The 24,539-nt window shown below is 41.4% G+C and overlaps 1 pseudogene; it reads right to left on the bottom strand.

The window, feature by feature from the left end:
- Positions 1–879: 879 nt before the first annotated feature.
- Positions 880–23,737, bottom strand: LOC137264884 (glycine N-acyltransferase-like; annotated as a pseudogene).
- Between the last annotated feature and the right edge of the window lie 802 nt (positions 23,738–24,539).

The raw sequence follows: 24,539 nt of genomic DNA, 5'->3' as shown, positions 1-24,539 counted from the left end.
GCTTCACTGAATTAAACTGGACGACCTTTCTACGGGGAGTACAACCTTTATCGTATACAATCACAAGCAATGAACACTTAGCTAAACCCGTCAGTCATCTTCGTCTAATCATAGTGACAGAGCCAAAGATGCATTGTAGCATTCACACCAGGACGTTCTCGAAGAGATCTGAATTGGTACACTTTCAAACATTCACCACAATCTGGGCAGATCAATATAACAGATAACATAACGAAGCTACAAAATGAAAAATTATAAATATAACCATACACTATAATAAAAACAGTCAACTAAATCGTTTCAGTGTTAGGACAATGTTCCTTCACCTGACCGCTCAATTCATTTGCTTAGGTAGGCCATAACAAATTTCTCCTTCAAACCAAAAACGATTAGTCTTTGGTGTTTTCATTATTATTATTTTAAATGACGACTGCTTTAAAAATATAATTAAGAGCTAATTCATCATATCTGCTTTACATGCCCGGTACATTTAGATATTAAATACTGAACGATCCAAACCTGATATATGAATAACCTCTCCAACGACATTTTTCCTACCAAAAGTAATGGAAATGGATATTCGATAAAAACAATTTTGTCGTGGCTATACCCAACTTGATGCCTTGTAAATAGGAGAAGCTCATCTACCTGTAGGATGAATTGCACGAATTTTATCCATGGGTGCCATCACCCGTGGTACCTGGTGTATAAATTCGTGCCCCGCCCAATCTCCCTAGTTATACAACCAGCATAACAGGATGATGCCACTATTTATGAACGATTCCATTGTAACGCGGCAAACCAACAGCTACATGTCACACCAGTCAACTATGCACTTGTTGCTTGTTTTGATTCAAGCAAAATAAACAAGTGTAGATAGATATCTAATAAATTCATTTGATTATTCACAGCACACTCACCAGATCTATACACAGCTTTGTTCAGAACCACCACGTGATGTCACACCCTAAGGAATGATAAGTTAATGTTCCCACTAAGAACCGTTCCTCCGGGGAAGGGGGCGTCGGCTGTTCTCATTTAACACCGAACAGTAGAGCACATAGATGCTGCGATGGTATTTGTTGCTAAATTGTTTCTATCCAAGACTGGTTGTCCACTTTTCGGAACATATACACTTTTCGATGTGGACAATGCTTGAGAATAAAGTGTCACGTGCATGCCATGCCTACGTTACAAACGTGTAACTTGATTGTGCTTTACTGCAGAATAATATCGCTCCGTAGACAGAGACAGCAGACAGGCACCCCTTCCTCAGTTACATGAGGTGAACTACGTGTATGAAATGTACATCGCCCCAAGTATTCAACAAGCAGTATGCCCAAAGTGCTGGCATCAATCTCAACATATTCAGATCATAATTCTCGCTGTCGCTAAACAAGGATCTCGCGTTCTCACGTCAGAACGATCTTTCGAGTTTTGATCGTCCAGTGAAATGACTTACAAGAAGTTGATATCGACCAATCAGACAACAGCTTCCTCAAGCCACACGGCACTTATTTCAAACTGGAGACTTTCGCTGAACACTAAAATGTTAAAAATAAATCTCTCTTAAATTATTTTGACAAACTTTTGCAGCTAGAAAACGAAACAAAGCATGGTCCTCGAACTACTAATATATCGCAGACATGTGGTACACAAGGGCGGATAACAGTTTAATATGGCGTGTGTGTTTGTGAACAAAACAGGGGTGTCTGCCACAAGGCACCAACCTACTTTAGTGGAAAAGATTTTAGCACCAACAACAGGAACTGGATGCTGTTCGAAGGTACTGCAGGTGATAGAGTGGACGTGTTTATTAAATTTTGATTTCAAGTCCCAAGTCTTACGTCATGTTGAATACTGTAGGGAATGATCTATGAACGAACCCACAAAACAGCAAAATATTTGTCAAAGGTTAAAAATATTAAAAACAGTGTTTGTTCTCTTTCAGTGCTCAGTGCAAGATCCAGCACAAATATATAATTATTCATCTGACCAAAACGTAATGCATTCCAACAAAGCTAAAACTAAAACAATGCTTCTACAATTACGTTGTTAGTGAAACCAAGGTATGCATGCTAGTCTGTCAATACATTTGTATACAGTCGGTTCGTCTAGAAGGCACCACATTAACCAATAAAACAGTAAAAACCAAATATTCCTAGAAGCAGAAATCTATTCAAATGTACATCTTCCAGAAAAGGCCACAATAAAGTGATGTTTTATTTGTTAATATTGGAGGGTAAGGAGCCTATGGGCGAATGTTGGGTACGACGAAAGTAAAACCCATGCTGGGTTACCCACTCATATCATCCTTGGTCCAGGAGGCAAAGCCCCAGTTATTACCCCGTCGGCCATCACCCAACGCCCAGTTCCCAGATAAAGAATATAGGCATGGTCTATACAGGATAAAGCTTATCAGAAGACTTCGATGTAAAAATATGATCACTTTGTTGTGGCCAAGGAACACTAATACTCAACTCCGGATATGTCGAAACTGATCTTACGGTGTATCTGTCTGGATCCGCATCATTTTAACATAACTAATACCATGTGGACAGTGACTCAGTTCGGAGTTAATCTAGTGGTTAAGCTTTAATATGTCTACATCCGGGAAAGGGACATGTGAATAGTCTTCCCATTGTAAATGGGCCACAGGGCAGTCTGCATGAGAAATGTCTTCACTGGAAGTCTACGTTACGCCCCATAATGACTGTAATTATCGATAAACATCTCAACAGATAAACAGTTATGGCATATCCGGATTTGTCATTAGTGCGTGTACAATCAATATGCATGATCCATGGTGGTTCCAAAAATAACCCCATGGTTACTGCATAAGCGTATTTCCCCACAATCTGACAAGGTCAAAATAGGAACAGTGGGTAGTGTATAACAGAAACGCACTGAAAGACTTCTGGCACCAATACGGTCATTGACCTCTGAATTCTGACGTCACGAACTTCGATAAACAGAAAGACAGGATGAAGAAGACCTCCTCCCAGAATGCATCAATGTGTAAATGTCTTATCTTTGATTACGATATACTAACTTTACAAGGAGGCTGGTGGTCTGTCATTTCCTGCACCACAAGGGGAATAGCATTGATAAACATGCAGTTCTCAACACCATCTTCCTGAGAATGGGAATGCTCTACAACTCGAGATCCGTTTGTGGTTGTTGATTTGACAGAGGGCAGTTTCTCGAACCTAAACCAAGCCATGTTTCCCTGTGGGACCCAGGTGTAGCCCATGGTCTGTGTGATGTTGATGATGTTCGAATCTTTGGTGGGGATGAACCCATAGGCTATTTCTTTCTTTTCGAGAAGTTTCCTGGTAAGGTCACTCAGGACAATCTGCCCATAGCCCTTTCCCTGGTTTTCCGTATTTCCACTCAACATGGCCATGGACCCATTGAACTGCATGACTATGTAAGCCAGAAGTTTCCCGTTCTTATCAATTAGAGCGCTGTTGTCAAAGTTGTGGACAACACTCTTGAAGTAGGTGTCCAGGCCTGAATCGCTCTTCAGGTCCTTCCAGTCTTGACGTAGAATATTGACATGGTGGTCCTGAAGGGTTGTCAGCTGTAGGCCCTCAGGAACTCTGCAACAAGACACCTCCATTTCATTAGTGGCATTGTCAGAATACTGAATGGTAATCAGTTACTCAGTGAGACCAGAGACAGATTCATGGCACATTACACACGCCACATATATCCCACACACGATGCGTGTCTGTACTATTGGTACTAAGTTATTACTGCAACAATGGCCAAGTAGTACATTATGGATACCAGTCAAGATCCGTGATAGAATGGGTCTTCAGCTATCCACGTTTGTTAAGAGGCAACTAACAGGATCGAGTAGTCACGCTCGCTGACTTGACTGACACATAAATCATCGTATCCAAATTGCGGATCACTGGATTGTCTGGTCCAGACTCGATTATTTACGGACAGTCGCCATATAGCTGGAAAAATGTTGTGTGCGGTTTTTTTATGAAGAAACAAACTAAAAAGCATCATGATCCCCAATACGTTCAACGTAACATAAAAGGTGAAAGACACCACGACTGTGGGACTTACTCAGGTTTATGTGGTGGCTCGGCCTTGGTCCATGCATACATGAACCGTGACTGGACATTTTTTAGCTGACCATTTTGTTTCCGACAGTAGTCCTTCAGGAACGCGACAACTTCTGTTGGGACGCCTGCAGAAGAAAAACACATTACCACCTTCCATGACTACAAAACTAAATGTATTACAAAATTATTTTGACGTTTATCCATGCCATTTCCAGTCTACTTTCCAAGGTAAAATCACACCGTATAAGAACACTACTGTACATATCTATCGGCTAGGGAGTGAGTCTAATTTTACGCCGCACTTACCAGTATTCCAGCTATATGGCGGCGGTCTGTAAATAATCGAGTCTGGACCAGACAATCCAGTGACCAACGACATGAGCATCGATCTGCGCAATTGGGAACCGATGACATGTGTCAACCAAGTCGGTGAGCCTGACCACCCGATCCCGTTAGTCGCCTCTTACGACAAGCATAGTCGCCTTTTATGGCATCTACCGTCTAATTAAAGACAGTGCACAAGCCATTTACTATCCAATCTACCCTGAAATTATTTACAAATTCCCCACTGATGTTATCCAAGTACTTTTATACATTTTAGTGCTTATACTTGAACAACTAACGGCATACCGCAGCAACGAGATGCACAGCTACTTCAAAATGGCCACTGCTTAGCGTTGTATGTTCCCTTAAGGTGAAATGTTACCTGATGCTGTGTAGTCTGTATGTCTGTGTTATTTTAAGAGCAAAATATGAGTCATTACCGTGATGGCATATGATTTTATCTGTCTGGGATGAAATCTCGAACTTTTCGTTATTTGATAACAGGTTGTCAGCTGTGGTAGTCATTTTACGAAGCCATGCGAAATAAGAAGAGCGGTCTGACTGGATGTAGCGTTCCTATCACAAAGCACAGAACTCAGCTCTCTACAAGAGGTGGCGCCATGATCGAAATGAGGAACATGGCTTGACATGATGACAAGCGTGGAAACGTACTTAACATAGGCTTGTGCTAGATGGGGTCACTCAAAAACCAAAAGTACCAACTAAAAGCAATATGAACCACTTCGATATACATCTGTTTACTTTCCCATGGGATTTTCTATTTATCAAGATTTAAGGGTGAACTAATCATGAAATGGCTTGGCATGAAAGTGTGCGTAGATTTTGCAAGTGTTGAGGGGAAAAGTTGTAAATCTCTTAAATTCACAAAATGATTTATTTACATTTCAACCTGTAAAAACTATAGAAGATTATGAACATAGCAGCAAAAAAAACAGTCAGTAATGTCAATTTGTTCATCAAACCTTTAATGGTAGAGATACTAAGGGTTGTGAAACCATGATGGGCCTTGGTCGTTTGTAGTGAATCAACATGTCTCTCTCCGTGAGTGAGTATTGTTTAACGCGTGGGGACGCCAGAAATGGACATCACACGTACCCATGTGGGGAATCGAACCCGGGTTTCGGCATGACGAGCGGACGCTTTAACCATTTGCCTACCCCACCGCCCTGTCACAGTGTGAAGTGAAATAATACACAATTTAAGTCACCATACGTTCTAAATGACAACTGTAGGAAAGAAAAGGTACCTGTAAATGTTGCCTCTCGTGTCCAGTCGATCACCCCTGGCCTCTGCATGAAGAACTTGAGGGCACTGACTGACCGCGCGTGACATATGTAGTAGTGTTTGAAGTAAGCAGGTGCGCGGTCACTGTCTGCGGCTCTCAGGATAATGCATGTCCACTCTGGCCACTTGTCCACGATCACCTCAAATCCGTCCAGAAGGCCACATAGGAAGTTCCGCAAGATGTAGAATATCTGCAATAGATCAGGAGCCGTTAAGCACCTTGCTCTGCTGTCTGCCCACGTGTCGCTGTCACATTCAAAAGGGTGCTAGATGGCACACTTCATGTCCATGTATTGCTTTCATCTTAAGTATCTGCACGCATGCACGCCTGACACTCTTCCACCAAACACAAGGTTAAGTTGTAAAACACTTGGGGCGGGGATTAAGTGTAAATGTAAAAGGGGATAGTGAATTACGACTCCACTACTTCTATTTATAATGAATCATAGTACTACCGGTCAGATATCATAATTCTGTACAACATGAATACTTTATACATTCTGTATACTTCTCAACAAACAACCGTCAATGAAACCACATCATGGCTCTATGTGAGATCCGGGTTACAATTTGTCTTCAGCAAACAAAGCTTGTCGCGAGACACGACTTAAGGGAACGGGGAGTCAGACTAGCTGACTTGTTTGACCCATCGTATCCCAACTGTGTAAATCGATGCTCATGGTGTTGATCACTAGAACGTCTCGTCCAGACTCAATTATTTACAAAATAGCGCCAATAAACTAGGGCAATGCTGCGTCAGGCGATCACCAACAGGCCAACCAAGTGGGATTGAAGTGTCTAAAGTGAGCAAGGGAGGCAACTCTAGCTGCACTAACAGCGATCCATTAGGTTGCCAGACGACTGCTCTATACCCTTCGCCCTACTGTACGCACTCGGATAATTTGATTTTGTCTGTGTTAAATAACATGAAACACTATGTCATCAAGGCGTTACAGGCGATGTGGTAGCAACATAGGTGGTATGTCCAATAATCTGACTGGGCCAAAATTCGTCCAGTGTTCTTGAGATTTCAGATAAGCGTTGGGCTTCTAGGACAAGATGTACTCCACTGACGGGCATTAACGAGAGATAACCTTGACCCGCCAACTGCCAAGTCTCACCTCAGTCCCTCACGACAACATGGTGTTAGTGAGTTTCTTTTTTCTTTTCTTTTTTTTTTCTGGGAGTCTAATCCATCACACATAAGACGTCTGTGTCTAATAATGCGTAAATGGTATCTACCAAAAATTCTAATAAGTTGTTATTCCCTGTAATTGTGTTAAACCTTCTACCAATTCGTTTTCGAATATGGCGTTTAGTTCCGGTATCTAATGATATGACTTCCCTCACAAGCCGGACAATCTTGAGAAAGTCACGATCCTTCAGAAATGACCGATTCGGTGGTGACAAAACACTGACACAACGTCAGACGTACGATGTATTCTACTCCACCGCTATAACTGTACATCAGGTCAGTATGCTGGACGTGCATTGTATTCCCAGCATACCGTAATAAGAGAAAAGGGATCCAAATCATCAAAATATACGCAATGGAATTTGCTAAAATACAGATGTCAACGATGTTAAATTAATGTGGTCGTTCAGTTCCACGTTTAGTGTGTAATTTACTGACAATAGCAAGCTCATCCGAAATATTAATTCACATTTCGATGCGGGTGTGTGTCATTGTCTACACTTTGCCCGTGCACATAGAGATACCTTCAGTGTCTCGAAATGGCTTAAATAACGTTTTTCTTCTCTAAAATTAACAGTCGAGGTTGTTCTGTTATACAGTACCGGGTGAAATTGCTAGCTAAGAAAACACTCCAGCCACCCGTTCTTGGACTTTCCCTAAGTAAATTAATGGCGTGTCACCCATTAGAGAAGGCACATGTGCAGCATACCCTCGAAACTAGCTGCAAGTCAGTCAAATGTAGATGTTTAACCTGGTTCAGGTTCTCTAATAGGGTTCGTTCAGAATTTAAAGACCAAAATTAAATCTTCTCCAAGACAAGCAATTATAAAGTAAACCTAATGAAAATAATAAGAAACAAGACTTCTGACCACTATACAGTTTAATCTGAAATTCTGATTTCAGGCAATGTCGGCCTATCTACGATAGTACACGACGACTTCTGAATGTAATACCAAGGGAAATAACTCCAAACTCGTAATGCCTAAGAATAAACAACCACTTCAAGGGCGAAGAAATCAATGGCTTCTTCCAGGCATTCAAGTCGTTTCCCAGGCTTTTAACGGCTAACCTCCTGGCTCTTTAAGACCAAATGCCCAAATCACCGGCTTTTTCAAGACTGTATGAACCCTGAGTTTTTCACTGAGACTCCTTTTCAATTTAAATCGAGTCTTTTGTTTCTATCCATGTTTTATTTCAGAAACTCAGCGTTCGTGTTGCGAAGTACAGTGGCAACTGACGCCACTGAACCTCTCCTCAACTGTTCTCCAGTAAGTACTAGGGCGGTGGGATAGTCAAGTGGTTAAAGCGTTCGTTCGTCGCGCCAGATATAGACATGTCTACACTCAACCTGGTGACCCCGCCGTAATATTTATGAAATAAAGCTAAAAGCGGCGTAAACCCAAACTCAGCCATTCCCAGTGGAAGTGGTCCAGGGGCGGAAACATCTGTCTGACCCCTAAATCTTCAAGCATTTACCCTGCTATACCGCGTACCCAAGCAGAACAAGACAGGTGGTTCCAACCCATGTAAAGGATTCACATTCTGTCAAGAAGGAATGCCCTCCAAAACCTTGGCTGATGTCCAAGCAGGGAGCCTATATAGAGAGTTTTTGTTATAGAGTATCCCTGGTCCAAGGTGTATTAGCGTCGGTCTGCAGAACCCAAGGTTTCACTTCGCTTATACCCTGGGACTACATATAAGAAACACTATATGAAAAGCACGGGTCTAAAAATGCAGTCCAGATTACCCGGCGTCGTATGAGTTAACCGATGTTGCCACTTGCTGAGTACCTTAGTAAGTACACCACTTAAGTACTTGTGTACTAGATAACGTCTTTCATTGTCCTAGGTTACCGCGAACGAGCGAAGTTAGGTCACAGGTTGATATGGAAGTCAGAAGTGATGCAGCTGTTTTAGACACTCGTCACGCTGACAAAGCCCACGAGCACGGAGCATGGTGGATAGAGTCATGAAACGTAATCAACGCAATCTTGAATTCGAGCCAACGAATCGCATCTTAACCGCAAGCCAAAGGGACGCAACTCCGCCCAGCAAATATAGCGTCTTGCACAAGCGGGACAGTCGCGCCGCATGATGAGTTTGAAACGTGCAGGTTTAGGTTAGGTCACTTGGACAGTCAACTGCTTTTCAGATGATCTCATGGGGGTAACTACTCTCCCCGCTCCTACAGCATCAGGTTTTGTGTGCAGTGTCACACACGGTAAAGTGAGGGAAAATGACATGAAAATGACATGCCCGTCTTTTCAGAGCTCAGCGACGCTTCACACACTATGTGTGTGTACACAAACATATCGCACGCGAAACCCACAGTCTGTTGAATGTCGGGAATAGTCCAATCTCTTCTACGCTATAAAGAACCTGCGTATCGCCACTCAGCAATCTCCTGTATACAGTCCGGAGCCATGTTGACAGTACCAGAATCTGAAGTAAACAATGTTGTATACAAATATTGTTGTAGACAGTCTGAGTCCACAATGTGGGATTGTACTCGCATTATACACCCTGTCATTCAACGCTATATATCCCGCAGTGTTTACAGACAATGGATAAACCAATGCAGACAGGTTGAAATAAGGATTTCCAAACGACGCCTACATGTAAGCCCGGAGCTCCTGTAACTATATTTAATCTGAGCTACATTCTGCGCCCTCCTGATGATGCAACGATCCAATATTTGGAAACAAAGCTCAGCAAGCGGACGGTTCGCTGCGAGGTGACCTTCACCCAAACCTGTTTTCTTGCCAAAACCACTACCCCGAATCTGATAAACAAGCCATGATATTTGGGTCGATTTTAAACTGAACACAATACAGTTATTATGATAGTACGTCCACAGTGCTGCCTCTGTAACCCAAAGAAGGCAGTACTTGCTTCCCCTTCTGCACGTGACGTCAAACAGTGGTTCCACATCACCGACTTTGAAAGAAAGCCACATGCAGGCGACGTCAATTGAAAAACATAACCCTGTTATTAGTGACCAAGAGGCGACACAAAGCTTGTAAATACGCTACAATGACGTTGTATTTTAGTATTATGAAAAAGGTTTTATGTGATTGTCTATGTACTTAATGATTTAAAGCTGATTAACCCAACCTGTTAATGTGGTGTAATCATTCCACGCAGTTAAGTGCTGTAAGACAGGGACATGTCACGAGGCAACACATAATGGCATCGCGAATAACCCAATAGCTGAGCTGTTGCCTGACGTTTACCATAATTTGAGTTAGGCGTCCACCTGGCGTGGTTCCGTGATTGTTCTCTGTGCCGACGACTAGAACTTCGTAAGACACTTCGGTTCAGGGGTTAGTAACACCACACATTAAGTCATACATTGTAACTGCAGGGGCCTTAGAACTGTGTCAAATATGATACATTGGTATGTCAGCTGTAGTTAATGTTTTGGTACAAGTCCATGTGTTCATATGCACAACTCGGTCACACAACACGAGACTTAGATGCAGACAGACGAAGCAACAAACGATCACGAATCAGCGATGGCAGCAGGTGTTTCCATGTCACTGAAAAGCACGAGACGAGACGAGACGAGTGGGTGAGTGCAGTTTTACAGAGTGAATCGAACCCAGGTCTTCGGTGTGAGGAGCGAGCGTTTTAACCACAAGGCAATCCCACCGGCTCTAAAGTAATATTAAGCTAAAGTGGGTGACGCATCATGTATGTAATATCAATATCAGTAGTAAACAAAATCTAACGTATTAAGTAACACAGTAACTGCACACTCAACAGTATCCGAGCGCTTCCCAAGAGGCACCTTTAAAGGATTTCTTTGTGCCCACAATTCATATTTGAATGACAATTAATTCTGACCCATAGAACATATTTGCATTGTTGTTGTTTTCTCTCACATTTTCACAACAATACGGACTACCACCATTACGTGATTTCTCACGTTGTATGATTTCAACTTTCCATCTTACATTTATACGTCATACTACCGTAAAGAATCTGGCTACAAAGTGGATGTTTGTATAGGAAACGTTTGGTTTATTATGAACGAACCCCTACGAAATGTAGTGTCGGGCTACAATGTGGATGTTTGTATTGGAAACGAAGCTCTGCGAAATAGGTTGTCCCTATCCACAGCAAATTATCTTTAAAGTAACGTGAGTTACAGTAACTTAGTCTTAAGCCATTCTCGCCTCTTTCTGTGACCTAAAAGAAGACTGGTACCCATCATTGCAAAGAGACGTGGCAATCACGCATTTCGAAATAGGACAACGGCGACACCGTCGAACTATGAAGCTTCGCTAAACGATGCAAAGCACAATTTAAACATAAAGTTTGAGCTAAAGGATCAGCAACTCTCAACATTGACACGTCTTTGCGAAGGGAATGCCTGCATAGCTGTTTTGCACACGGGATATGGGATATTCCAGTAGTCATGTTTGGAAATAAAAGAGTTATTTTTCCTTGGAAATAGTACTCCGTACCCGTTGCGCTTAGACAAGGCCCTGTCGTGACCATGACCACACTCAAGTGGGCTACGAGTCACCATACGTGTCGGAATAGAACGAGTAGTTACGAATGAGTGTTGAGCATAGCAGAGTTATGCCCCTCGTCTTCTTGCGTGTGTGACCTCTCATATCCTGTAGACGTCACAGACGTAGATCAATTTTATAATATATTATATAAGATGTTTAAGTAATATACACAAACACAAATCCATTTAATACATATCTTTGTCGTTCAGACATCAGGAATAGAAGTAGTTTGTTCGTTCACACTTTCAGTAATGATGTCAAATTGAACAAATTGTTTCAGAGTGCTTTTATCGGTGTCCGACATAGAGAGGAGAAATTTCTTTCAACGCATAACAAAATTCGGGCAACACTAAACAGTGTATGTCCATCAAACTAGCTACGCATTTGCACGTGAGATTACACCAATGGGTAGAAAAAATAATATTACATTAATGTGTAATTTTATAAACGTTCACTTCACAGTGTCATATAAACAAGTCAGCATCGGTTCGACTTGACAATTGTGTTCATTCCTCTCACAGATGTGAAAGCGAGATGGAGGACGACGCTGTGAATAGCATCATGCAGTGTTACCCTATACGTGTGTACACCTACATGCACGAAGATGACCGTGCAGATTTCTTTGTATCCTCTAATATCGTCTTGGTGGTAACAATAAGACCCATAAAACATATTAACCTTCAGCTCACTTCGGTTTTAAAAGGTTTTCTTTTCCAAGTTCATGTAAGTGTATAGATTTCAATGAAATTAGTGGGTTTTGTTGATCTCGTGTATAATGTCACAGCTGGTCCTACTGACCTATGTTGGGGTCCGTTCCTTAGCCATTAACATGGCTTACAGCTCCGTCTAGCCTTGCTTCAAGCATGTGTGCTGAGCCCGAGGTGTACTGCAATCTTATAGTAAAACGAGACGAGTCTGGAAGAAAGGACAGTATAGGAACGCCAGACCGTTAGACGGACAATGTGTTCTTTATTTAAAGTTATTATATAGTTCTATGTATTTTATAGCAGGCTTTACATCCTTCGAAAAATCGGTTAATACCTAATCGACTTGTTAGTCTAAGCTCCATGTATCAACTTGCTTTGGTGACTGGTTATAATGCTTGATACAAACGTGGCTAAGGACTCTCTCCATCAACCTCTGCAAGGGCCAGTATATCGTAGCAAGGATTGTAGGTCTTTCGGAGTAACCAGTCATTTTCTTTATGGTCAAAGTTCGGATGAAACTACCTGCCACCGAGACAGTTCGACTCTTTTGAGTGGCGAACGCCTTGAACTCAAAATATTTTCATCTCCAGATTCTGACTAAAGAAGGTATCTCGTTACCACTCACTGTTCATTGTGGAATATTTCCACTACTGACGTTCCGTGTGTGCCTGACGGTAGGGGATCGATACTATTTTGGGGTGTTCCCGACAGTGCTCACATTTAATTCCGTCAGATGGTTATACTGCTGTTGGAGATGTCAAAATTAGTTCTCGTGATCGTGAGCATTACAGGAGACGACAGAGACGACTCTTGTAATTAGCTCACATGCATCATTCCGAAATGTGAAGAATTGAGTGAGTGAGCCTTGTTTTACGCCGCATTCAACAATATTATAGGTATGTGGTGACAGTCTGTAAGTAATGGAGACTGGGCACGACAATTCAGTGATTAACATCATGAGCATCATTCCACGCTTTTGGGATACGATAACGTGTCAGCCAAGTCAGCGAGCCTTTCCTTGAGACTCTGGATAGATCGTTAGGTAAATCTGTCTGCAGGGACACTCAAGGTTGCTGGGGAATCGCTTTCTGCTGTAACCCTGACCACTTTGTGTGGTGATTGCCGCAGATCAACCAGACCGGGAATAAGCTCAAACCATGCTCTTCTTACTCATTTCCACAAAACATACCATCACACCACTAAAACTCCCTTATCATGCTCTGCTTAATTTCAATACGCCACAGAACATAGGATATATCACAGTCAGTATTTACACAATACTATTAGCCTATCGAGGCCAGTATCCCGGATGGGCTGCGTACCCCCGTTCCACCACAACCAGTTCACACAACCCCCATACTACAACCTTTGCTCTGACATACCAGGCGCGTAGCAAGCCAGTTGCTTGAGTACATGGTGTAAGTCCGACAGGTTGTGAAGCCTTATTATCTAGATAGTATTGGGGGGCTTGTCCCACTTTTTTTTAGCAGCAACCATGAGTAGGCTCGGGCGTTTATTTATAATGGTAGCTACGTTCTTCAGTACACTCGTGTGAATAAAACTATGTCCAATGTACAGTAACCGCCCTACACAGGTTTCAGTGTTCTCTGCGACCAATGAAAACAATAGAGTGAGCGGTTTTACAGAGCTGCCGGTTGTAGTCAAAAATAAGTCAACTGAAGGTTAAATATTGTGACAGATTTCGTTACAGAAATTCTGTTGCGATAATATAGCTGAGACATGAGTTAAACATGTCCTCCAAGCAAGCTTGATAAAGAGTATTAGTGTAGGTAGACATGAGTGATGGGTAGATAGTTGCATCCAGTCACTGCTGACACAAAGCACCTGTCCCAGAAGACAACATGCCCGAGGTTACAATGATGCAGTCACCTGTTTCTGTCCCAGATATGCCATAATGACATGCACATGCAGGTCACGTGACTAAATGCTTATCTGTGGTACAGTATGTGTCGTAGAGTTTGTTTTCATTAACACAATTGAAGCCTATATTGGTCCATTTTTCACGTTGCTTGCGTTAGCTAGTAATTTGTTAGTATAGAAATCATCTGTCCTTCGAGAAATGTGCCACTCTGAGTCAGTCATGGTTAGTAAAGGAGAGCAAAACAGATTTGTGTTTCAGCTCTTAAGCGCACAATGACATTGTACTTGCATATTTAAAGCAAAGGTCTACACGATGACGTTAACGAGATGGATTTCATGGTGGTGTGAAGGCAAGTAATGTCTACACCGTGTCCAGGCAGCCGAAGCTGAGTAATGTGGGTAGCGTCCTGGGTTAGACAGCACACAGAAATACATTAAGAACGTCAGTTTATGTGCACATATTTCGCTGCAGGGAGTGTCTGTCCAACTTCCTTCATGACGTGTGTCCGAGCACGTCCCTGGCGAACATCGGCTACAGCGTTCAACAAACGTAATGCAGTCAGGGATCAGCTTTGTAAGCTGCATGTCATCGACAGACGACGTGAACTGCATGTCACCTACATACGACGTGAACTGCATGTCACCGAGATACGACGTGGACTGCTTACCAGAAAACCTGCACAGTTTCATACAGAATTGACATGAAGGACCACTACGTCAATCGATAGTCACCACGGTATCTGCTGCAACTTGCAACTCAACTGCTGAGTCTTGTCCATCTCTACATCTATCAGTTCGCGATATTTAGCTTTGAGTGCGTGAGTGTATTCTTACGCCGCTTTAAGCAATATTACAGGAACATCACGGCGGGGACACCAGGTACGGCCTTCACACAATTTCCCCATGTGAGGAATCGAACCCGGGTCTTCGGCATGACATGCAAAAGCTTTAACCATTAGGCTATCCCTCCGCCACTATTCAGCTTTGAAAACGCCAACAAATGAGAACTACTGAAAACAGACAATACACATTCGGCCCCTATCAACTTCATTGCGACACGAACACTGTCGTACGCGGATCACGGCCAGCAAAACGTCTAAATAACAGGAATTGTTATATGGACATTAATGATTTTTAACATTTGTTTATTTCTTTCTTTTACTTTTTTTCTTTCTTTACTTATTTATTTATTTATTTTTCTTTCTTTATTTATTTATTTATTTATTTTATTTTATTTTATTGTAATTTGTAGTTAGTAACAAAAAGGCACTCTCCTACCCAGAGTTCCATGAGGCAAGCCAGCATAGTATCTCTGCCATAGGCCAGAGAGATGTGACATAATGTGCACATTTCATAACTGTTTTATCTTTTGTGAGTCTACACATCTAATTAAATATCGTTATTAAAATGGTTCAGTTTCACTGAGAAATTATCCTAAAACGTGTAACACTATTTCGATTTGCGCAGGGATCCTTTGTTTACATGGGTTGTACGGCTCCTCGTGCTGTCATCGAAGCCTTATGGAGAAGAAACGATGTAGCCGCTTTGAAATATAAATATGTATTGTCATAAAAATTTATTGACGTAGTTGTAGAAGAATATTTACGTAACAATTTAAAATAATATGATAACCTCGCCCAGTCGCTTGGGTTATATCAGTCTCAGCTATTTATGAATAGACGCATTTGTTTACAAACAAGAGAAAAGTCCCATCACGTGATATGCAAATTAGCCTGTGGCAGTGATGTTATGCTAAGTCATCGCTGCGCCGGAGTGGGAACACAAAGCTTTAAGTGGCATTCTGTTTCGCGGCAAGACATAATAAAGAACCTATAACTTTGGAAGTACCCATTAAACCATTAGTGGACACGCACATGAATAAAAAGCCTAGGAACAAACCAGTTTCTTCAACCTTTAACGCTGTGATCTGTTCTTAGTCTACAAAGTCCTTTGAGACAAGTTTACCGTATCGATTTTTTCAGAATACGTCAAAAAGTCGAGAATAAGTTTAGCGACTAATATCTACTACACAACAGATGAAAGGAATTCCTATGGTTTGGGCATCCTATATTTTTGTACTGTGTGAGAGATATAGGCAGGAATCCATAATAGTATTGTCAATATACGATTACCTATCTAGCGTTAAACTTGTTAAACGAAACCATTATAGATATAGGCCAGAACGTACGTTAATAATATTGGTGCAATTTCAAAATGAATACATATATGAACAACGTGTACTGACCCACAAACATGTCTTTTGTTATGATTACATGTCGGAATTCAATGAAAAGAATTTAAATTTAATTAAATTCAAGCAGCTTCATACAAACTCACATACGTTCAGTGCTATCCATTAAATCACTAGGCTGTATATATATCACTGTATTGCATTAGATTCTTTCCAACAAAGTTAACGTATTAAAGAAAGCAATATAACCATGGCATATCGAGAATTTATAGTTTTTTGTCTGATGTGATGTCACGGATGAAAATGTTGGGACGATTTTTAATAGTATTAAGATATTTATGTGTTGAACATTTCCTTACACATTTTGATATTTTCTTCCAGAAGTTCTCGTGGCTGTTCTCGATGAACAACAGACTACTCTTTGCAATTGTTCATGACAGATGCCATGTTGTCGCATCCTTTTTCGATCGATGCTCATGCTGTTTATCACCGGATTGCCTGGACCAGACTCGATTATTTACAGACCGCCGCAACATAGCTGGAATGTTACTGAGTGCAACGTTAAACAACAAACAAGCATTAAACGTCCCGGAAGACGTACTTGTATTTATACGGAATGTTACACAGATAGATAACATCATAACTTGTTCACTGGCCACGTGGAGAACAAGACTGGACGTACCCTCGATGTTTATGTTCCCTTGGCCCGAACTGTTTGAGGCACGGGTACAATGTTACATTTATAAATACATGACTACCCTGGTGAGAGAGTCACTTCCTCGTTACGTATTGCACACAGGCGTTGTGGACTGCTGCACTATCTTGTCGTTGTCAAAATTAACTACTCATTACATCCATTACTATGTACAGAAAACATGTCTTCGCCGTAGATTGAAGGTGCAATGTCCAACTGTTCTGAAACGGGGGGTGAGAGATGTCTTTGATGAGTGCAAAGACATCCCGAATATATAACATCAGAAATAGGCCTCATGTATAGTGCTCATGAATTGAATCGAACACAGGAATTCAGCGTTTCATGCGACCGCTTTAACCAGGCTACCCCGCCCCCAATAGTCATCCCCCAGTGGCTAAAAGTGACAAAAACTATATTTTTTGTTGTACTATACATCAGCATGTTCAATAAACACCGTTGATACACGTCAAATCTGGCATTATTCAAACTGTATACAATGGGTCTTCGATTGGCGTCTAAACCAGATGAACAAGTGATTGTCATATCAGCAAGATCCCAATTAGGTCCCAGTCATCTAGCTGACTTCATCCAGCATTGTTTTCACAAGTTTGTGGATATAAATACACCCGAAGCTTCCTTATTAAGGAAGAACCTAATAAGATTACAGAACAGCCTGTTGTCACATTGTGAATATTATATAGGAAAGACAGATGTGCCAGCAACACGCTAGGGTGATTTACTTCACATTGCTGTTCAACGCCGCTCTCACATTGATTCCACCACTATGTTGGAACTCAGTTTATAGCCAAATGTATATCAACGTTGCACAACGGTCGCAAGGATTGGGAGAGGCATGGATCATGGGTCATTCTGCATATTAGAATGAAAATGGCCCATTAAAATTTGGAAGTTTACTATTGATACAGGGTTGCCCATTCCAAATTCAGGAAATGGGTAGCAATCCTGAAAATGGACCGTTGTCAAAGTTCTCTCTTCCAATACATACCATGTCATATACCACCCATCACAGGTTTACACTCCTTTATAAGTACCCTTTATGTTACGTTCATATGTATCTTGGGTAAGGATGAATTTCTCAACTAACTGGGAACCAAAAGCAACCCGCATGCAAAGGCGTTTTGGGGTAGCATTTTGGAGTAGTGTTTTGGAGTAGTGTTTTGGAGTAGTGTTTTGGAGTAGTGTTTTGTTAAGAATTCGCCAGTTTTCATCATTTCTCTTGAACTCATCACAATATTATTTTCAAGGTTATGAATTTGTTTTACTGTACATCTGCCAGTGAAATCAGTACCTTTAAACAGTATGGGATATTTTGCTAAGTCTAGTTTACAATAGGTGCCTGGGTGGCTTCACTTGCACTTGTGAGTCAACGTAATTTCAAAGTTGTGTTCAGGAAGGGTTTTAGACAACAACCTTGGTCTACAAAAGTCAAATATTAATTGATGTACCATCTTGTAAATGATGGTTTGTACGATTAACATCAACTATATTCTCCTTATACTTAACATACGCGCTGTATGCGTGAAATAACAGTGCAGATACCGTATCCTTGCCATCTCAAATCGGATCAATTTGACAGGTCTGAAATCCGCAGTAATCCACATCACATGAAACGTCTGCTGACGCAGAGGACGTTGGGAGTTTTGTATACTCTGCACACGGCCCTTCGTGGGTATTGCTACACAAGGCACAAGGTCAACAGATCGATCTACAGTTGAACGATTGCTGCTTGTTTCACCATTTCTACATGACTTCTTTGATCGTCCGCGTTATAACAAATGTTACGGGTAGAGCTATGACGAATGTTAGTGGTTATCTCAGATATATAAGTGAAGCCCGCAAATCTTCAAGATGTGAACGTTCAAGTTCATGATGACATCTCAGTTGTCCTGAACCAGGGTCTGAGATCATGAACACATGTCAATGACGATACTACGAGTAGTGACTGATGCCGGAGCCCGGAAAGCTGCAGCAAAAATCACAGTTGGTTGTTTTGTTTTTGCCGAGGCGGTCAGCAATATTGGAACACAACGCCGGTGATCTGTACAATAATTGAGTGGGTATGCCCGGGTACTAGAACTTTGTTAACGCAGTGATCAAGAGTATAAACATCGACTTACAGTTCCACACTAAGGATACGATGACATGAGCTAGTCAGCACGCCACCCTGACTATTCTATCATACTAGTCGCCTCTTACAAGCATGGGATACTGAAGAATAATTCTAACCCGGATCTTCACAGGTCTAATGTGATCATAATATGAAGGTTACACATGACATGATTAGGTTTTCGTCATTATTCACTTAATAACATGCATATTCATGAATTACCAAGTCCTGAAAACCTGAAATGAAACATATCTAAGATGTGAAGATTATAATCGACCCGTGTCAGTGTGTTTTAGGACGATTCCGCAGGGTTCTAGACTAGTGACATTTCCTTACCAACTACAGATTTAAACCATAAAGTCCATGTAGGTGTTTGTGTTAGTGGACCATTGAAAATAACTTCTCATTTCTAAATCTGATTTGTTCATCTGTGAGGTTGATGAAACCATTGCCAATCACTCCGTCAGCACCTGGTCACACAGGGTAGATTCAATGTTTGTCTGTTGTAAATATTGGCCTCCTGTGTTTTGTCAGTCATGCTCAACAGTTCCTCAACTAATTTTATTAATTCATTAGTCCGTGAACTACTTTTCAGCTACGTCTCCCTCCAATTTTTCATGCTAATAGCGGAGACCTTCAAACACTTCAGCAACTAAATTACTTACGATATATGATAATTGAGATTCTTGATTAGGTTTTAGTGATAACCAAGGCATTTAATGTGTGAACTCATGCGAGGTCAACTAGCACGTGTGTCCGCGCTATAGTGAAGAAGGCGGACTGGCTCGCATTGAATGGCTTACTACAGAGGGAATGCTTCGTGGCCTGTAAACTAATAAACATGCACGCGTTGATCAGCTGGTGACCGCATGGGCAGGTGGGGTCAGTTTCCCAATGATCAAATTGGCCACACAAAAACAGCGAAGCATGAAGATGACATCCCGGCGTTTATCTCACAATAAGTGTTGCTGGAGTGTGGCCGCGGTGCAGTGACGGTTCCACAGGGGGGTCACCTGCCTACCTATGTTCCATTTGTCACAGATGTATGTTTTCGGACAGGTCTCGGATATTAATAAAAGACAAGTATGACACACGCACCCCATAGGCACTAAAACAGCTGTCTAAATTACACCGACTGAAGAAGTGTTAAAGTAAAAAAATGGGCATATATCTGGTATGAGGTATATCTGTAGTGTCACGATACCCCGAAACACCTGTGCATCATGAGAAGCATGGCACGATACGATATACGGCTCATTTGCTTTAGTATCGATTATCATTTTGATGTTGCTCCAAAATATACATGTAATATAAAACAATGAACACATTATTTGTCCAATACAAACAGGACAATATTAAAAACGAACTTTACACATTTTTCTCTTGTTAATTGACATACAGATCATCATATATGGCTCGGCTTTGTGAATGTGGTTGATGGATATTTGGCTGTTACTCCCGTCAATCTCTACCAAAATGTTTGGTGACTGATGAACTATGACATATGACATGAGATTGACATCCGGGTAATTTCTGCTTGTTAGGTGCAAAATGTCAGAAATGCAGTGTCTCGATACGTCTTGTGTCGTGAGACGTCTGTGTCCTGAGACATCTGTGTCGTAATATCACTAAGCGTATAACTTAGCGTATTGTGTGTACGCTTTAGCCTACGTATACGGGTCTGTCAGAGAGGGGTGGGGTTGATACTAAACCATAGCCTCTTTTTTCTACCGTCACACAAACAGCCATCACATCTGGTTAATCGGAATAATGCCATTCGAACTTCACAATACGATGTTATTGCGGTACACATTTCGCAATCCAGTTCATCGTGACATTCCGCGACCATGACCGGTAATTTTAGCGATGATGTAGTTCCTCTATATCATTATACGTTAATAGTGGTTTTGAGAACATTTGTTGGTCATATCATTGCATTTGCATGACAATAAAACCACATAAAGAAAAAGAAAAAGATCAGTGCCGGCACTCATTGATAAACAAACCAATAGACGGACGCCGCAGCTCACGCTTTCCTCGAGTTCCGAACTTTAGAGGGAAGTCTTCACTAACGCAACCATCAGCAAACTGATAAAACCCACTGTGTTGATTTACGTCTGTGTCCATAGAATGCTCTTGCTGTGGGTCTGTCAGACTCCAGTGTTTCCCATGCCGAATATACCAGATGAAACATATTTTCACTCCATCGATGATATCATTGAAGCTAAGAACATTATCTTCTTCAACGAGATTCACTTGTGGACATGTCCACTAAATGGCGCAAAGAGAGCTGATACTGCGCTAAGGTTTGACTCACTACCAAACGCGATAAACTTTCTCCAACTTTGTTGGCAAAAGTTTATAAACGTGGAAGAGATATGTTGAATATATGTCATTTTAATGTTTTTCTATGGGAGGCTCGGAACGTCATGGTTAATAGGAAGGATGGAACATCTTAACTGACATAGCTCCTAGACTAGACTCGGAAACAAATACATCCAAAATGGTCCATAGAGGTATACAATATGTTGCAAGTCTAGATTTCCATATTTTCAGGAAATAGGGAATTTCCCTGGGCTCCCTCCTATTTGCTATGCGATATTACTATTTTTTATGCACAGAACGTTCTATACAATATGTTTATTTCAGAGACTTATACAGACAGCGTCCTTGCTACATGCAATTGTCTGGAGGATTCAGGCTTTAGCAAAGTCTAAACGAAGACATCTGTATAGTTTGAGTAAATAGATTGCGCGCACCCCTTTTTTGTCCTGACATTTTGTTAAATGACAATAGAAACTCGGGAAAAGTGAGAAACTCGTGAAAGTGTGCAGACACTCACGCCCCAAAGAAAGCTGTATCCACCCCTGTGACCATATAGGTATACAGTAAATAGTAACATAGACAGTCTCTGATAACTGGTGCTGTACTTCCGCCTCTGTACTTCCTATATCACATGGCTATGGCTAGTTTCCTGATGCTTCTAAGAATTACATATATGTCATAAATTTTAAGTAATTTCTGAGAAATGGCTCATGCAGACTGGTTGATAAGTTCAAACAGAAAAAGCTATGAAATGGAAAATATGTCATAGTAATTAAGACCTGAAGAGACCGGGTTCAGTACTAAAAGAGATGGTATATATCTACGTCCTTCTTTGATCCATAACAGGACTGAAATAACGGCGGGTGATGTCAGTTGAGAACCACTGGCCGGGTATCCTAGTTAGAGTGAGTTTAGTTCTACACCGCACTCAGCAGTATTCCAGCTACACGGAGGTGTCTCAAACATCGAGTCCGGACCAGACAATCTAGTGATGAATCTACACAACTGGGATATGAGATGTATTAGTGAGCCTGACCACCCCATCAGCTGTGAGGTAAAGACTCTAAAGAGGAGACTGTCTGAAACAACATAGTGTGTTATCTGTGTATCTCTGGTGATACGGACTAGCATATACGGCGTTCAATATGAGTTACGGCCAGACTCTGGGACTTAACAATCAGCTTGTTGACACAGTTGAGTCGGTTTCCAGGTCACAATACTGTTTACAAAATCTAATTTGCCTACGTTCTTTAAAACATGTCGTTTTATGTTACAATGTTTAAGTACGCAAAATGAAATTGAACATTGTGCCATTTCTTGTAAAACTGAGTTATACAAACTCTGATTTGCTCTGTTCAAATATCCATAGCTACTGCTGCCGTGTGCCTTTGAAAACATGTACACAATACACTCCATAAATGGACTGGGCTGGTAAACCCTGTAGAGACTGCTAAAAGGTATGTTACATGCATGTCAAAAGTTACACATGAACCAGGAAAAAACTGATCGATGTGACTGACTGTGGGTGTAAATGTCAGATTTGTATGGACGGATCTCACTAAGATTCATCCATGCCATACTCGTAATAAACTGAATATATGGTGCAACATACTGTCCTTTCAGTAAAATGATAATGGTCCCATTTGGATCTGTTTGCTTGTTTTTCCGTTCACAAGACTGCTCATTCGACCGTAAGCAATCCTCACTAACCCAGAGACCGCCACTTGAATGCCATGTAATGTATTGAAATTGTTAGTTGGGCGCAATCAGTCAAACAATATCCTGCTACGCGGCAACCTACAGACTACACTAAAGCTTCGTGATCAGTGTTTCAGCAGCATTGCTACACATCAATGATCCCAGCAATGACTTGTTGGTTCAGATTTTTTTGTGTTGGAATGTTTTCTATTTTTGTTAAGGTTTCTTTCCAACTTTGTTAATTTTATAATTGTTGAGAAGATGAAGTCGGTGGTGAGAGGTAGCAATTCACATCGACTTGTCAGGAACAAGTGACTTACAATGTTTACAAACAGGAGATTGTGCGTTTATGCCCATTGGTTGTGAGCCTCATTCACTGATGACTTGCTCTAAACGAGAAGGGAAACTTACCTTTGCTGTTCCGGGGAGTCCTTTCTCGAGTTCATCTTTTAGAGCAATCACTTCTTCTTTCAGTAAAACTTGATAAATCATGGTAAGGGATTAGACCCTGTATAAATTCCTCTGCGGTGGAGTTTTCAGTGCGTGAACCGAAAAATCTACTGTTGTGGTCGTCGGCTTGCTGTTCGTAGTACAAACAAAATATCATTCACAGACAGAAGGCATTTCGTCAGCACAATGATGATGCGCACGATCTTCAAGCTGCTGTCGGCTGACTTAAGTTAGGGAGATCTCGGCAGCCTCCTCCTATCCGTTGTGTTTACCAACACATGCCATTCACTGTCGACTGTCACCCTACTACGAGATCATTCAAGGAACTTGGAGCCATCACGTGGACAGGCGAAGTCGTGACCCCGATGTGAATGTCATGAGTGACGTCACGGGGTTAGAGGTCATATCACACAGGGAGGTATCATTGTTGCTGAACGACGAAGGCAGTTTCCACTGCTCTTTGCCAAATTATTTTATTTTCGGCCTCAATTTTTCAGAATACAGCATGTTTTAACAGGAAGACTATGTTGTAGATTATCCCTGGTTTATGCAATGATGTCCAATTATTTAATATCCTATATAAATACATTATCTAGTTGATGATAGTATTTCCTGAAGGGAAAGATGTTCGTTGTAAAATGTGGTCTCTGCTTGAGTTAATGTATAAATTTCGACTTAAATTTCGAAGTATGATGCATTTGTTCGACACAATTTAATTCTCTATTACCTGCGTGTGTCAGAGACAGAGCTGGGGGTATGGGTGTTATATAACTGATACACACCGCTGGGTACTCTTCAGAAAAATGACGACTAAAAGGACACAGTGAGTAGGATAAATGTTTATATTGTCTGAAGACGTGTGTGGTTTTGTCCGTGCAGATGTTCTATGTAAGCGTGTTTGTCTATCTGCATTTGTATGCTTGTGTTTGTCGATGTGTACCTATGTCTGTCTGTTATTTCTCCGTGTGTTTTTGTCTGTACCTATGTCAGTGTGCCTGTATCTATGTGTGTGCGCGCGTGTCTGTACCTACGTCTGTGTG

The sequence above is a fragment of the Haliotis asinina genome, chromosome 15 (assembly GCF_037392515.1).
Source record: "Haliotis asinina isolate JCU_RB_2024 chromosome 15, JCU_Hal_asi_v2, whole genome shotgun sequence".
Lineage (NCBI taxonomy): Eukaryota > Metazoa > Mollusca > Gastropoda > Lepetellida > Haliotidae > Haliotis > Haliotis asinina.
The sequence above is the reverse complement of the archived record's forward strand: the minus strand, read 5'-3'. Positions and strand labels throughout refer to the sequence as shown.